This window comes from Bos taurus, chromosome 10 (assembly GCF_002263795.3).
Source record: "Bos taurus isolate L1 Dominette 01449 registration number 42190680 breed Hereford chromosome 10, ARS-UCD2.0, whole genome shotgun sequence".
Taxonomy (NCBI): Eukaryota; Metazoa; Chordata; class Mammalia; order Artiodactyla; family Bovidae; genus Bos; species Bos taurus.
This window is the reverse complement of record NC_037337.1, coordinates 42,170,208-42,187,625: the sequence shown is the minus strand read 5'-3', so window position 1 is coordinate 42,187,625 and position 17,418 is coordinate 42,170,208.

Here is a 17,418-nt window from a genome sequence, read left to right as displayed (position 1 = left end):
TTACATTGTTGCTCTCCTGCTCCAGAGATAACAGTGAGTACAGTGCTGCTTCAGAAGAGAAATTACGAATGTGGTGAAAATTTACTGTGATTCAATACCAGTGCACATTAGTCAAAAACCCTTTAGTGGAGCTGAGGCTTATGGTCTACCTAAAGCCCCCAAACTTCCAGAGCTAGAAACTGAACGGATAATGAAATTTAATCACAGTCATCCTGTTGAGTCAGAGGCAAATAAGCTGGCAGCCATAGGAGTGAGCATAGTACTTTTGGTCTGTCTTAGGCAAGGAAAAGAGACCTTTTCAATAGTGGGATGGAGAATGGCTTCTCCAGCTTCTCCTGCAATGAATTCTCACAAGTACCAGCACCACCCCAATGACAGTGATCTCTTTCTGATACTGCAAATGAAGTATCTGCTAACCCTTGATATTTTTTGATATATCTTAAAAATATACCACTGGCCCACTTTAGAGCCCTAGTTTGAGAAAAGTTTCCTGTATGAGAGAACTTAAGTGACTTATGTGGATGAAGAAGGAAAGAGATGATGAAGTGTCTTAACCACCATCTTTCTTGTACTCCTGCATGACAGAGCTGTACCTGGCTGCTGGGCAGAGAGCCCAAGATCCTCCAAATAGTTCACCCCTGGGCCTCAGCCACAGCTCCTAGTTATAGCTATCTTTGTGATTAGCTCTGGACAACTACAATTACATTCCTTAACTCCTAAAGGAACCCTGGAAAGTCAGGCAGGCTGGAGGAGCCATGTCTTGTGTGTACATGTGTCAGCACACTGAGCTATGATATCTGAAGAGCCAGATTGCTGTTTTGCAAGGAGCAGGGTGTAGCAGACTGCAGATGACACAGCCATGGCATTGGGCTTTGGTGAATCAGGTAGGGAAGACAAGGTGCCTTCAGAAAGTAGAAGGGAAAAAATGAGCAGGAATCCCAAGCTGCTTGGAAACTATATGGTCTTTAAACAGCTTCACTCCAACACTCCAAAATGAGAGGGAGATAGATTGACCACTTCCTTTACTCTTATGGGAGACATTTAGGGAAGCATAGGTTCTGATCTAACACCCAACAGGGTGCATGAGGAAGGTTCTTAGAGGGCCTTTTTCCAAAATAGAGCCTCCCCTCTAAGGGATGAAGTTGTAATGACATCTTTCTTTAGCATCAGCATTGGCAGTTCAGTCTGAAGTAGAGGTAGCAGAGTGTGACAAAGGGATGCAAAATCTGGCTTTGGAAATAACTGCTTAAATGGGATAGAATAGGTCCTTCTCCACATTCCTCAAAGCCATCTTGCTGTAGAATACTCTAAGTCAATACGAATTTCATTTCTAATGCAAATCTCGTAGGATACTGAATCTAAAAGATTTCCTGGCTGGTATAAGCGCAGCTACTATTTACTCAGTAAACTTGGATAAGTCATATCATTTTCTGGAACCATTTGGTAAAGTGTAAAGGTGAAAAATTAGAACAGAGCTAAGACCTTTATCACTTATAATATCCTTTGTACCTTTGCAACCCCCTACAAACTCCCAACTGCCCCAAAATTCAACTAGGCAGAAGGAATTGGCCCAATACTTAATATTCTTCTGCTTTGCTTTTTTATCCTGCTCTGCCATGCCCAGTCACTCAGTTGTGTCCATCACTTTGTGACCCCATGGGCTGTAGCCCACCAGGCTCCTCTGTCCTTGAATTTTATAGGGAAGAATACTGGAGTGGGTTCTCATTTCCTACTCCAGAGGATCTCCCCAATCCAGGGATCAAGCAGAGTCTCTAGCATTGGCAGGCAGATTCTTTACCACTGAGCCACCAGGGAAGCCCATTTTTACTTTAAAGAATCATAAATCACAGAACTTGATGGTTAAAATGGGACCCAGGAGGAAAAATGGTCATGATAGTGGAGAGGATAATTTTCTACGTAAGGAAAAATTCTTTCCAAATCAAAAAGGTAAGGGAATGGTTATCACTGCCAGTTTTCAAATAGGAAGCTGGAGGATGTTAGATGAAAGTATGGGCCCTTCGTACCCCTAGGACCACTTACAGCACTTTCCTCTGATAACCCCAATCTTTGATGGAGCTTTTGCCTAAATAGTATTTCTTTATCTCTGGACTATATTTGCTTGTTCTCTCTCTAAAATCTGCTCTTCAGCTCTCCCTGTACAGATAGATCTTTCCTTCAGACTAAAATCAGTCACTCAGTCGTGTCTCACTCTTGCGACCCCATGAATCGCAGCACGCCAGGCCTCCCTGTCCATCACCAACTCCCGGAGTTCACTCAGACTCACATCCATCGAGTCAGTGATGCCACCCAGCATCTCATCCTCTGTCGTCCCCTTCTCCTTTTGCCCTCAATCCCTCCCAGCATCAGAGTCTTTTCCAATGAGTCAACTCTTCGCGTGAGGTGGGCCAAAGTACTGGAGTTTCAGCTTTAGCATCATTCCTTCCAAAGAAATCCCAGGGCTGATCTCCTTCAGAATGGATTGGTTGGATCTCCTTGAGTCCAAGGGACTGTCAAGAGTCTTCTCTAACACCACAGTTCAAAAGCATCAATTCTTCAGTGGCTCAGCCTTCTTCACAGTCCAACTCTCACATCCATACATGACCACAGGAAAAACCATAGCCTTGACTAGACGAACCTTTGCTGGCAAAGTAATGCCTCTGCTTTTGAATATGCTATCTAGGTTGGTCATAACTTTCCTTCCAAGGAGTAAGCGTCTTTAAATTTCATGGCTGCAGTCACCATCTGTAGTGATTTTGAAGCCCAGAAAAATAAAATCTGACACTGTTTCCTCATCTATTTCCCATGAAGTGGTGGGACCGGATGCTATGATCTTCATTTTCTGAATGTTGAGCTTTAAGCCAACTTATGAACAGTATGAAAAGGCAAAATGATAGGATACTGAAAGAGAAACTCCCCAGGTCAGTAGGTGCCCAATATGCTACTGGAGATCAGTGGAGAAATACCTCCAGAAAGAATGAAGGGATGGAGCCAAAGCAAAAAGAATACCCAGCTCTGGATGTGACTGGTCATAGAAGCAAGGTCCGATGCTGTAAAGAGCAATATTGCATAGGAACCTGGAATGTCAGGTCCATGAATCAAGGCAAATTGGAAGTGGTCAAACAAGAGATGGCAAGAGTGAATGTCGACATTCTAGAATCAGCGAACTGAAATGGACTGGAATGGGTGAATTTAACTCAGATGACCATTATATCTACTACTGCGGGCAGGAATCCCTCAGAAGAGATGGAGTGGCCATCAGGGTCAACAAAAGAGTCCAAAGTGCAGTTCTTGGATGCAATCTCAAAAATGACAGTATGATCTCTGTTCATTTCCAAGGCAAACCATTCAGTATCACAGTAATCCAAGTCTATGCCCCAACCAGTTAATGCTGAAGAAGCTGAAGTTGAACGGTTCTATGAAAACCTTCAGACTAAAGTATGCATTAAAAGATTACTCCATACAGCAGGCTTTGGAATTTAATTGTGTTTCAATTACATTGTAGGAATAGATCTGCAAACTGGACATGGGCATTTTCACATAAATCCTCCTCATTCTAGCTAAATCTTCCCATTTCAGCCATTTTCTCTCCACTCTTATCTTGCCATGAGCCATACAACGAAACATGAGTCCAATATGGGGGCTATTTTTCATCAGGGATTCTATAAAAGAGGTGGAAAGACCACATTGCCTTTTTGAGCAGTTCTCTTAAGCCGAGGGAAAATTTTTGGGCCTCTGGTAAACATTGTTTCTTTGGCACTTTTCATACCCAAAGGAAAATGGATGACTTGGAGGCTCTCCATTTTCCAAAGACTGGAAATGTTCTTCTTTTTAGTATTGTTAAATGTGCATTTGAAGAACCTGAGGAATTCATGCCTTTGAAGAAACAGCCCTTGACCCAAATCCAGGCTTGCAAAGTTGTGCACTCTGCCCACCTTTATTCCCTTTGTGTGTCATCTCTCAGTGGACTTTTTGGAGCCAAGGTGAGGGCACTCTTTTTGAGCACTTGCCAAGCCTCCCTTCAAGAAATTGTATCAGTGGAAAGTCTGTCAGTAGCGCAAGAAAGGTGACTTCCGGAGAGAATCCAATACAGTTCACAGGCTGGCTTAGGATGGAGCCTCGCGGAGTTCCACAGAACAAGCAGCACCTTGCTTTTTCCAGCGACCCCGGAGGCATTATATTTTTCTCTGAACTAATCTCAGGGTCTCACACTCTATAGTCCTAAACTTTAAAGCCATGAGTATCCAAGCAGTTGGTCACCATTCTGCCTAAGTCTCATAACCGCCGACTTCCAGTATCCTTGCCCATTAATAGTCAGTCATAACTCTTGTGATCTCATCTCATCATCTTTATTTTATGAGAGCAGAGTGGAATACATATGGAACTCAGATGTTCATTCATGTTAATACTTATTGGCCATGTTTCTCCCAAATGTATAAGACATCACTCTAGTTCTGCCCCCACTGAAAAAATCTCACACTCAGATGGAGAAGGCTGACATTTAAAAAATGACAAAACAATGTGGTGAGTGCAAATGGAGGTAGGTACTATTATGCGGCATCCAGAAACAAATCAGTCAACTGCCTGTGTACACAAGTGGAGAGAGAATAGAGTTGGGGGAGGCAGAGAGTGTGTGCTGGTTAGAGAAAACCATTAGGAAAGTCAGAGTAAGAGTTGAATTTTGAAGGTTAAAAAAGAACTTGTCAGGAAGGAAAGAGCATTCCAGTTAGAGGAAACAGCATGTGCAAAGAAGTTGAAATAGCATTGCAGATGTTCAGGAAACCACAAAAAGCACAGCAGAGCTAGAGGGTAGGGTTTGGCGTAGGATTGGATAGGGTAGTAGGAGACCATCTGCCCAGAAATGCAAAGGGAGGCAGTAACCATACTGGGAAGGAATGTGTTGCTGTGGTAAGAAGATTTAAATATATCCAGGATCTTATGGGTCTGATAAGCAGGAGAAAGAGAGAGATTTTGAAAGAAGAATTGAGCTGAAACATTTAAGTGCTGTAACAAGTTTCCTCTGAATCAGTGGTTTTCAAGGACTAGTCCCCTAGACCAGCTAAATTAATATATTTGAAAACTTTATTTTTATTGGAGTATAATTGCTTTGCAATGTTGTGTTAGTTTCTGCTGTACAACGAAGTGAAATAGCTAGATGTATGCATGTATCTCTCCCTCTTGGGCCTCCTTCCACCCCCACCCCAATCCCACTCCTCTCGGTCATCACAGACCACTGAGCTGAGCTCCCTGTGCTAGGCAGCAGCTCCCACTATCTCACACATGGTAGTGCATGTGTTAGTCCTGATCTCCCAGTTCATCCCACCCCACTTCCCCGCCATGTCCACAAGTCCATTCTTTACATATGTGTCTCTATTGCTGCCCTACAAATAGGTTTTTCTGTACCATTTTTTAAGATTCCACATATATATTTTAATATACAATACTAATTTTTCTCTTTCTGGCTTATTTCACTCTGTATAACAGGCTCTAGGTCTATTCATGGCTCTACAAATGGCTCAATTTTGTTTCTTTTTATGGTTGAGTAATATTCCATTGTATATATGTATCACATCTTCCTACCACACATATGTACCACACATTCATCTGTCGATGAACATTTAAGTTGCTTCCATGTCCTGACTATTATAAATATTGTGGCAGTGAACATTAGGGTACATGTGTCTTTTTGAATATGGTTTTTATTTATTCATTTTGTTACTTTTAAATTTTATTTTTAATTGGAGGATAATTGCTTTACAATGTTCTGTTCGTTTCTGCTGTATAGCAACAGGAACCAGCTTCCCACCCCATCCACCCCCATCCTACCCCTCTAGGTTGTCACAGAGCCCCGAGATGAAACTATGGTTTTTAGAAAGGCAAATTTCATGCCCCACACCAAACTTGCTGAATCAGAAACTCTGGGGTTGGCATATTCTCCAGGGGATTCCAATATGCAGTCAAGTCTGAGAACCACTGGTCCAAATCAGTCATTTCTTCTTAAAGTTTGGATGCAACAAGCAGATAAATAGGGCGATTAGAGAGATCAAGCAGAACACAAACCTTATTCTATTTGCCCAGTTAGGGACTGAGTTATAGAATTTCTTCCTTAAGTGATTTAAGAATCAGGCAAAAGGATTTCATGAAGAAAGAGTTAAACGAATGATGTGTACAGTTTTAGACAGAAAAAGAAAGGGGAGTATTTAATAGATAAATCAACAAGTCAGTAGGGAAATAAATGTTCAAAAAAAACAAAAAATATTAACACTTAAAAAAAAAAACACCTCTATGGAGCCCCTGTCATGAGCAACGTGCTCTCCCAGGTGCAAGAGACGCAGACAATGAAACCTGCCTTGAAGGAAATAAGCCAGTGAATGGTTACTTATACTCTTGGGATTCTCTGTTGCTAAGACTTATCCAGGTACAGTGGAAAATTTCTGGTGATTGCCCTCATCTTTCTTTAAAATAAAATAGCACAGATTTAGGCCATGGAATCTCTGGGTGCTTGTTCTTTCATCAGGAAATGGAGAGCGTGTGGGGGGAACTGGTGAAGGAGCTGTGGGCCATTCTCCATGTGAGAGTCCTTGCACGTGTGGGTTGCTGGGTGGGCACCAGCTGCTGCAAAGAAAATCATTATTTTACAGAAATGGAAACCTATTTCCTCCAGGGCTTAACCAAGACAAAAGCAGTCTAAATCCCATTAAAATACATTTGATCAAGTCTCCCCTCTGTGTTCTCTGATCACGGGGAAGGCAGATTATCTCAGTCCCTTGCCATCACCTCTTGCTGGATCCATGCCAGTTTCTTCTTCTCTGTTTATATTCAGCCAAGGGGAAAGTTTTTCTCAAAAAATCGGGAGTTGCCAGTTTCCTTGGTGATCTTGGTGAGAAGATGAGAGCTGGAGTTGAAATTGGTGAAGGAAAAAATATTGCAGGGGTTAAATCCTGTGGCCACAGGAGGTGGTTATGAAAGTAACTATACAGGAAGCTGTCCCCGTAATCCAACAGGTGATTCATGTTCTCCTGTTTTTTGTTTTTTTGCAAGGCATTCTGTAAGATAACTGACCTCTATAAATCCTTCTCTTTTTTCAAGTTCTTATAGCACTTACTAAGGCATTGTGGACATGCTGTGATGAATATAAAGTTCAAATAAAAGAGAAAGAACCTTGCCTCTATAAAGATTACCACGGAATACAGTGAAGGTACTTATAAATATGCTATGCATAAACTGAGGCCAGATGCAGTAAATACTTAAGCAGAAGTTTAAAAGCAATGTTATTGGGGCAAAAAGAAATACATGCCTTGTAATACTGGGAAAATTTAAGGAAGACATCCTGGAAGAGGTGGCATTTGAAGCTGGTTTTCAAAAGGAGAGATGGCGAAATAAAAATGGAGCATAAGAAAAAGGAAGAAAGAATTCGAAGGAATGAAAGTTACAAAGTTGTAAAATCGACAGAAATCTATAGAAAGTAAGTAGACAGATAGGATGACGCAGTGGGTGGAAGGATGGAAGGGCAGATAGACTCAGATTTAGGTCAATCTTGAAGCTATGGGTTTGTACTAAACAGAGCAAGTGTTTGTACTACACTTACAATTTGCTCAAGAGAATATAAATTCATTTTGTATGTTTTTTACACTGATGTCAATAGATTGGACTCTAGAACAGTACTACTTGGTTCTGCAGAAGTCCATGTAGTCTTATGTACCCCATTCCAGCTCCAGTGTATCATTTATCTCTGTAATAACTGCTAGCTGTTCTCCCCTTCAAAAACCTAAGGGGGAAGAAAGCTTAGGCATGGGGGCTTCTGTTTATCATTTTCATTTTCTACTTGCTATAGGAAGAATACTCCCTTTGGCTCACTAATTCACTTCAGAGAAATAGATTGGTCCCCAGCTGTTTGAAACAAGGGTGTGATTCCTAGAAATGTAACCATTAAAACAAAATTTTATTATATGGAGTTTGGGCAGCATCCGGCCTTCCTTCTCATTTCTGTGAGCTGAATCTCTAAGCTCCGGGATTCACAGTCTCCATGTGATGCTCCTTGCACGTGTTCACAGTCTGGTTGCTAAGCCACAGGGAGAGCACAGCCTAATGCTGTTTTCAAAGATCAATTATTGTTTATCAGCCTCATATCTCTGCCCTTCTAAAATATAATACAAACAAATCCTGGTCTTACTGGGATCTGTAGGAGGGCCAGTTGGTCCTGACTGCCAAACTCTAGGACAGCTGAGAGTAACTAGATGGCAGACCAAGGGGTGGTTTGAACTTACTAGAAAATTTACACTGTATCTGGACCTAAGTCTAAAAGATTTGAGGGGAAACCTATGAAACAGGGTGGATATAATAAAATATAAATGGAAGTGGAATCCTTAGAGATGCTAAAATCGGGAAATACATTACATTATTTTGCTTTTAAAAATATATCCACTGCTTGGTGGCGGTGGTGGTTATGGTGATTGTAGTGTATGCTTGCGTGTGGCAAATGTCAAAGAGTGGCTATATGGGAACTGGGCTTGGAAATGCCAAAGAGTTAATGTAAAAGATTTCAGGAATTTCTTGAGGAGCAGTATATATCTGGAGAACGTGGATCAATAAGTTGAGGTTCTGGGAAGCTCCTAACACAGTATTTTTCAAAGTCCAGCTGAACATTAGGTGTCTGGGAAGGTTTCATGAAGCTTTATGGTCAACTGTACCCTAAAGAGGCAAGTGTAAATTGGTACAACTTCTTTTGAAAAACTTTTGGCAGTATCTATTGGAGACGTGGATTCAATTGCTGGGTCAGGAAGATGCCCTGGGGAAGGAATGGCAACCTAGTCCAATATTCTTGCCTGGAAAATCCCATGGACAGAGGAGCCCACCAGGCTCCTGGTGGGCTGCATTCTATTGAGTCTTAAAGAGTTGAACACAACTGAGCATGTATGCACACACTGGAGCTATACATACACCTTCTTTATGAATCAGCAGTTCCATTCCTAGGTAGGTACTCGATAGAAATGCACACCTCTACTTACCAAGATGTATAGGAATGTCATAAGCAGCATTATTGTAATAGGTCAAAACTGAAATCTAATCAGATACCATTGCCATAATACTAAACAGCAATGAGAATGATTTAAAACAATGTACATGGATATGGGTGACTCCTGCAAATGTAATGCTGAGCCGAAGATGCCAGACACACATAGAACTACATACTATATGATTCCTACTTATATAAAATTTGAAACCTATGCTATCAGAACTTTGTAGGAAAAGAATAGTGCTTTTCCTAGGAAGGTGTTCTAGCTGGAAGGAGGAACTTAAGGAGCTTCTTTTGTTGCTCAGTCACTAAGTCGAGTCTGACTCTTTGCAACCTCATGAACTCTTTGCAACCCCAGCACACCAGGCTTCCCTGAAGGAAAGGAAAAAGAGCTTCTAAGATGCTAGTAATACACAGATTTTTGGTTCGGGAACAGATTACACAGATGTGTTCATTTAATGGAAATTCATTGAACTGTGCACTTATGATTTGTTTATTCTCAATGTATGGTACTGGAATTTAAAGTTAAAAATAATCCCCAATTGCCATGGTATTGGTAAAAGAAATAGACAAAAATCCCAATGGGACAGAATAGAGAGCCCAGATAGAGACCCACACGGGTATATAATTAACAAATTTCCAACAAGTGAGCAAAAAACAATTCCATGGAGAAAGGATAATCTTTTTAACAAATGTTGCTGGAAACAAATGAAAATCTACAGGTAAAAATAAATGAATGAATTTACACAAACCTTATGCCATTCACAAAAATTAACTCTAATTCATAATTTTTCATTTTCATATAAAGTGCAAAACTCTAAAATTTTTAGCAGATAGCATAGGGAAAAAAATATAAGTCTCTTTGGGATTGGGTTATAAAATTTTAGATTCAATACCAAAAGCATGATTCTTGAAAGACAAAAAAGGTTGAGTGGAGCTTTATTTAAATTAAAGTATTTTGTTTTGTGAAAAGACACTGTTAAGAAAATGAGAACAAAAGCAATACGTTGAGATAAAATATTTGCAAAGCAGATATCTGATAAAGGACTTGCATCTAAATATATAATGGACTCTTAAAACTCAACAATAAGAAAGCCAAACCCTATGGATAAAAGATCTGAACAGATATCTCACCTAAGAACATGCAGATAACAAGCAATCATATGAAAGATGTTCAACACAAGTTTTCATCTGTGTTGTTCAGTCACTCAGTCATGTCTGACTCTTTGCAACCCAACGAACTACAGCACACCAGGCCTCCCTGTCCTTCACCATATTCCAGAGCCTGCTCAAACTCATGTCCATTGAGTCTGTGATGTCATCCAACCATCTCATCCTCTGTCGTCCCTTTCTCCTCCCGCCTTCAATCTTTCCCAATATTAGGGTCTTTTCTCATGATTCAGCTCTTCACATCAGGTACCCAAAGTATTGGAGCTTCAGCATCAGTCCTTCCTATGAATATTCAGGGTTGATTTCCTTTAGGATTGACTGGTTTGATCTCCTTGCTGACCAAGGGACTCTCAAGAGTCTTTTCCAGCACCACAGTTCAAAAGCCTCAGTTCTTCAGCACTAAGCTTTCTTTATGGTCCAACTCTCACATCCATACATGACTATTGGAAAAACTACAGCTTTGACTATACTGGCCTTTGTTGGCAAAGTGATGTCTCTATTTTGGAATATGCTGCCTAAGTTTGTCACAGCTTTTCTCCCAAGAAGCAAACATCTTTTAATTTCATGGCTAAAGTCACCATCTACAGTGATTTTGGAACACAAGAAAATAAAGTCTGTCACTGTTTCCACTTTCCCCCCATCTATTTGCCTTGAAATGATGGGATCAGATGCCATGACCTTATTTTTTTATATAAATTTATTTATTTTAATTGGAGGCTAGTTACTTTACAATATTGTATTGGTTTTGCCATACATCCACATGAATCTGCCACGGGTGTACACGTGTTCCCCATCCTGAATCCCCCTCCCACCTCCTTCCCCATCCCATCCCTCTGGGTAATCCCAGTGCACCAGCCCCAATCATCCTGTATCATGTATCAAATCTGGACTGGTGATTCATTTCACATATGATAATATACATGTTTCAATGCCATTCTCCCAAATCATCGCACCCTCGCCCTCTCCCACAGAGTCCAAAAGACTGTTCTTTACATTTGTGTCTTTTGCTGTCTTGCATACAGGGTTATCATTACCATCTTTCTAAATTCCATATGTATGCATTAGTATACTGTATTGGTGTTTTTTCTTTCTGGCTTACTTCACTCTGTATAATAGGCTCCAGTTTCATCCATCTCATTAGAACTGATTCAAATGTATTCTTTTTAATGGCTGAGTAATATTCCATTGTGTGTATGTACCACAGCTTTCTTATCCATTCATCTGCTGATGGACATCTAGGTTGCTTCCATGTCCTGGCTATTATAAACAGTGCTGCGATGAACATTGGGGTACATGTGTCTCTTTTAATTCTGGTTTCCTCGGTGTGTATGCCCAGCAGTGGGATTGCTGGGTCATATGGCAGTTCTATTTCATTTTTTAAGGAATCGCCACACTGTTCTCCATAGTGGCTGTATTTTTTGAATGTTGAGTTTTAAGCCAGCTTTTTTGCTCTCCTCTTTCACCTTCATCAAAAGGCCTTTAGGCTCTTCACTTTCTACCATTAGGTGGTGTCATCTACATATCTTAGGTTATTGATATTTCTCCCAGTGATCTTGATTCCAGCTGTAAGTCATCCAGCTCAGCATTTCACATGATGTACTCTGCGTAGAACTTAAGTAAGCAAGGTGACAATATACAGCCTTGACATACTCCTTGTCCAGTTTTGAGCCAGTCATTTATTCCTTGTCTGGTTCTAACCTTTGCTTCTTGACTTGCATACCGATTTCTCAGGAGGCAGGTAAGGTGGTCTGGTATTCCTGTCTCTTTATGAATTTTCCATTATTTGTGGCAATCCACACAAAGACTTTAGCATAGTCAATGAAGAAGAAGTAGATGTTTTCCTTGAATTCGCTTGCTTTCTTCTATGATCCAGTGAATGTTGATAACTTGATCTCTAGTTCCTCTGCCTTTTCTAAATCTAGCTTGTACATCATGTTATCAGTTCATGTACTGCTGAAGCCTAGCTTGAAGGATTTTGATCATTACCTTGCTAGCATGTGAAATGAGTGCAATTTTGCAGTAGTTCACACATTCTTTGGCATTGCCCTTCATTGGGATTGGAATGAAAAGTGACCTTTTCCAATTGTGTAGCTGCTGCTGAGTTTTCCAAATTTGCTGGCATATTGAGCGCAGCATTCAACAACATCATCTTTTAGGATTTTAAATAGCTCAGCCAGAATTCCGTCACCTCCACTAGCTTTGTTCATAGTAATGGTTCCTAAGGCCCACTTAACTTCACACTCCAAGACATCTAGCTCCAGGTGAGTGACCACACCATTGTGGTTATCTAGGTCATTAAGACCTTTTTTGTAGTTCTTCTGTGTATTCTTGCCACATACTCCTAATCTCTTCTACTTTTGTTAGGTTCTTACCATTTCTGTCCTTTATTTTGCCCATCTTTGCATGAAATGTTCTGTTTGTATTTCTAATTTTTCTTGAAGAGATCTCTAGTCTTTCACATTCTATTACTTTCCTATATTTCTTTGCACCATTCACTTAAGGCTTTCTTATCAAACATAGATATATATGTTGGAGATAAAATTAGTAGAACTTGGTATTCCTAAATGAACATGTCATTTACTGAGAGGGAACGCATTAGAAGATAATCAAGCTTGGGGGATATAAATAAACACAACTTTCATATAATTACTAATATTTACTTGAGGAACTTTAATCAAGAATGACTTTTATTTACAACTATTAAACAAACAAGAGTGGGTACTAGCATACCACCAGCTTGAATAAAAGCTCAAGATTATTTTTCTCATTACTTTGTGAAAGTCATTCTAGAAAATTACTTTTTAATATGTATTTTGAGATCAGTTAATATAAATAGCTTAGACTAATTTAATCAATTGTTGAGTTTGTATGATGAGCTAGAGTCTTGTGTTATATAACTGATTCAACCAAATGATCCTATTCAAAGGACTCTATAAAAGATTGTAACATGACTGAAAAATACCATCATGAAGTTCCAGGGCAGTAAACCTCAAATATGATCATTAACACCAGATCTTTACAATGAATTGTTCTCAGCTGTTTCCATGACAGCCATTGAAACATTTATAAGAAAATGCTTTAAGGTAGTTATGTCTCATAAATCATATCTATTATTTAAGAGGTTGGTAGAAAAATAGAAATGTGAAAAGTGCTAAAAGAGAAGAAATAAAGTTTCACAAATCACATGCACTGCTGCTGCTAAGTCGCTTCAGTCGTGTCCGACCACTCTTCACGTGGTTTCCTTGGAAAAGCTATGTGACTTCTTTTTTTCCTTTTTTAGGGACTTTAAGAGATGTTATCTATTCAATAGAAATGGAATCATTCTTCCTAGTTTAAATCTTGCTAATAATACATGTTTTCCACTGACATATTTTCATAAATATTCAACTTTAAGATCTTCAAGTAAATTATGCATCTCCATTTTTAGAAAGTGAACACCCAAGAGAAGTTTCCATGCATAAAAATTAAAGAAGGGATAGATAAGTGGGTAGATTTCAGCACAATGTGGGTGGGGAAACTGCCTGGCAATTGAGTAGCAGGCAACTAGCTCTTAATGTTCTATTTTAAAGAGGTTGGAAGTCATAATTGAAAACAATAAAACATATTTAGTTAAGGAGCATATTTATATATGCAACTTTCAGAATGTCTTACTCTGAAATTTTTGAAATCCAAGGCATTTTCAATAGCATAATAAAGCCACACCAGGATGAATTGAGTTTGGATAAAGAAGAAGCTTCCTAGCTCTTCTCTCTTGTCCTAAGTGTCTGGCAGCAGTCATGGTGAAATGTCACTCAGATCTGTTTTTGAGACAGGACCTGTTAAATAAACTTGGAAATGATCCATTGTCCTGGTGACAACTTTGATTGTATTGTTCCAAGGACAGCTAGGTCTTTGCCTAGACTCCCAACCCACGGGAATTGTAAGATGATAAATGTGTGATGTTTTAAGCCACTAAATCTGTACTCATTTGTTACACAGCAAGAAAATTAATACAATAACCAAATCTAAAATAAGAAGACTTCAGGTAGTAGAGATGCCAAACCAGGATAGTTATACCAGTTCTATTCCAGACTTGACAAGCAATGTATTGTTTTATACCCCACATTACTCTTCCTCTGAATCTTACTGACTCAGGTTAGTGGGTTAATCTGGTCTGCACTTTCTGTAACGTACTCTTATAGCTCTTTCTTCCTTCTCTCAGAGATGGTGCCACTGTTTCCAGCTAATGGGTAAGCATTTCATGCAATGAAACAAAATTTATTAAAGTGTGTCCAAATGGCCTGATAGGATTTATGCACCAAAGTGAACCAATTTATTCCTCGTTCAGACCATCATTTTCATTGTCTCTACATCCATTAATATAGCATCCCTCACTGAGTTTCACTTGCTCAAAGCTGAATCAACCTCTTATAAGATTTTATGATGAGAAAGAATTCTAAAAGTACCAATGATGACTTCTTATAAAATTTTTGCTGTCTTTTTCAGGCTGGATAGATAGGAGATGACTGAATGGATGATAGATAAATAGAACTATTAACAAAAGCTTCATTACAGGTGTAGTGAAATGACACATTGTTGGCATTTATACTATATGCCCCTTTTATTGAAAGTGCCTATAGAAGTGATAAATGAGGCTGAATTTTAGGCTCAAAAATATTGGAGGCAGAGATAGAAAAATATATGGATATCTTATCTCAACTTTGCAAGTAAAATAGCATATTGTGAAGGACAAATAAGTTAGAAGGACAAATATAGAGCCTTGAAGGACAGTGGTGGAGGGGTGGAAATAATCTGCAGAAAGTAAAATTTGATAACCTATTATTTTTGAATCTATACAATTTAATATGAGAAAAGACTAAAGTAAAATTCACAAGAAATCAATACATCTGCTTAATTGATCTACCATTGAAATTTACTTTCCTCATTATAAGAGTTAAGGCAGTTAATTCTGTTAACACCATCACCAGGACTCACCCAAGAGCTAATAAAAATGGAGAAATCCAGGGGTTTTGTAATAAAGCCAAAATTTTTTCAAGCAGTATCAATTCAAATTCATCAACATCTACATTTTCCAAAGTCAGTGGGAGGGAAATTTCAGCTTACAAAAATAGACAGTAGGAAAACATCATAAAAGAGCAGATTACAGTGTCTTAAACAATAGAGACCAAAGTTAGATTCCTTCTGAAAGCCAAATTTCTACAGTGGTGCTCTAACAGTGAGAAAGAGCGGCAGCTCAGAAACTGTATTATAGTACGGACTTAGGAGTAACTATCTAGTTGGGAGAGAGCCTTATGTTACACCATGTTTGCATAGTCTTTACATAAGAATTGCGTGTGTGCTAAGTCGCTTTAGTCAGTCGACTCCTGTGCAACGCTATGGACCATACCCTGCCAGGTTCCTCTGTCCATGGATTCTCCAGGCAAGAATACTGGACTGGGTTGCCATGCCCTCCTCCAGGGGATCTTTCCGAACCCAGGGATCAAACCCGCATCTCTTACATTCCCTGCATTGGCAGGGGATTGGTTCTTTACCATTAGCGCCACCTGGGAAGCTCTACATTAGAATGAAGATATATCACTTACCCTTTATAAAGGTGGACTTTGCAGAGGAAGTTTATAGCTAAAGCCACCTCATGGCCTTATGTAATGAGGGAAAAAAATAATTCACACCTGATGTTCAGGCTTTAGGTGTTTAATAGGAAGAGAGGACTCAATGAGAAAGTAGGCTTACTTCCACTGAGTGGTGATAATAATCCCCAGCACTGATGTATTGCTTCACAACCACAGTTCCTTCAGCATCCCTGAGGATACAGCCATGTATTGATCACGTGGTCTTCACCACGCTTGGCACCTACACTTTGAGAGCACCCCAACTTCAGGTATATGAATATATTACTCTCGAATTTTCTAATTTGTCATATGAGTTTATTATAAGCTAGTGTGTATATATGCATGCCCAGTCATGTCTGACTATTTGTGACCCCATGGACTATACCCACCAGACTCCTCTTTCCATGGAATTTTTCAGGCCAGAGATGGAGTAACTTGTCCTCAAAGCCATAAATGCTTCCTTTCCAATCCCTTCATCAAACTGACCAAAATAAGGGAAACCTCCCTTAGACTTTTCCTAAAATTTGAATTTTGTAAAATTTGCATAGAAATACAAAATATTAAATAATGTACAACTGTCAAATAGGCTTATAAAAAGTAAAAATTAATTTGAAACTTTAATCAGTTCGGTTCAGTTCAGTTTAGTTACTCAGTCATGTCTGACTCTTTGTGACCCCATATGCAACGCAGGCCTCCCTGCCATCACCAACTCCCGGAGTTCACTCAAACTCACGTCCATCAAGTCAGTGATACCATCCAGCCATCTCATCCTCTGTCCTCCCCTTTCCCTCCTGCCCCCAATCCCTCCCAGCATCAGGTCTTTTCCAATGAGTCAACTCTTCGCACGAGGTGGCCAAAATGACTGGAGTTTCAGCTTTAGCATCATTCCTTCCAAAGAACACTCAGGGCTATCCAAATTGACCTTACTATTTTCAATCTGCCTTCTCTAAAAATTTGTCATTTAGCAATTTTTTAAGTTGGAATATAGTTACTTTACAGTTTTGTGTTAATTTATTCTGTACAGCAAAGTGAGTCAGCTATACCTGTGTACATATATCCCCTCTCCTTGAGCAATACAAATTATAATTTTTGTTTTAGGAGCCCATTTCACCAAGTTCTAAAAATAGTAACATAACCTCAACAATAATAATAAAAACTCAGCCAGGCACAAATAAATCAAGTGATGGGCTAAAATGTTGTGGACTTCTGGGGAGAATGTGGCTTTGGAAGCAGGAGGATTGAAGTTCAAGTTTGCTTCTAGCACTTATAAACCATGTGTCTGGGTGACTCACTTTATCTTCCTCCTCTATAAAATGTAGATATTACCCACCTGTTTTTCTGAGGATTAGCAATAGATCATGTTTTAAAACAGATCATTCTTTTAAATGACAAATACTGTGCTGCATTACACACTAGGCACTGTTGTAAATACAGTCCTTCTAACAGCCTCGTGGTACAAACAGTATTATTATTCCCATTTTGCAGATGGAAAACTGAGGCTCAAAGATTTTCACTTGCCCACAGTCACAGAGTGAAGATATTAAACACAGGCAGGCTTAAATACTTTGACCACCTGATGCGAAGAGCCACTCATTGGAGCAAGTTACCCGACTACCAGAGAAGACT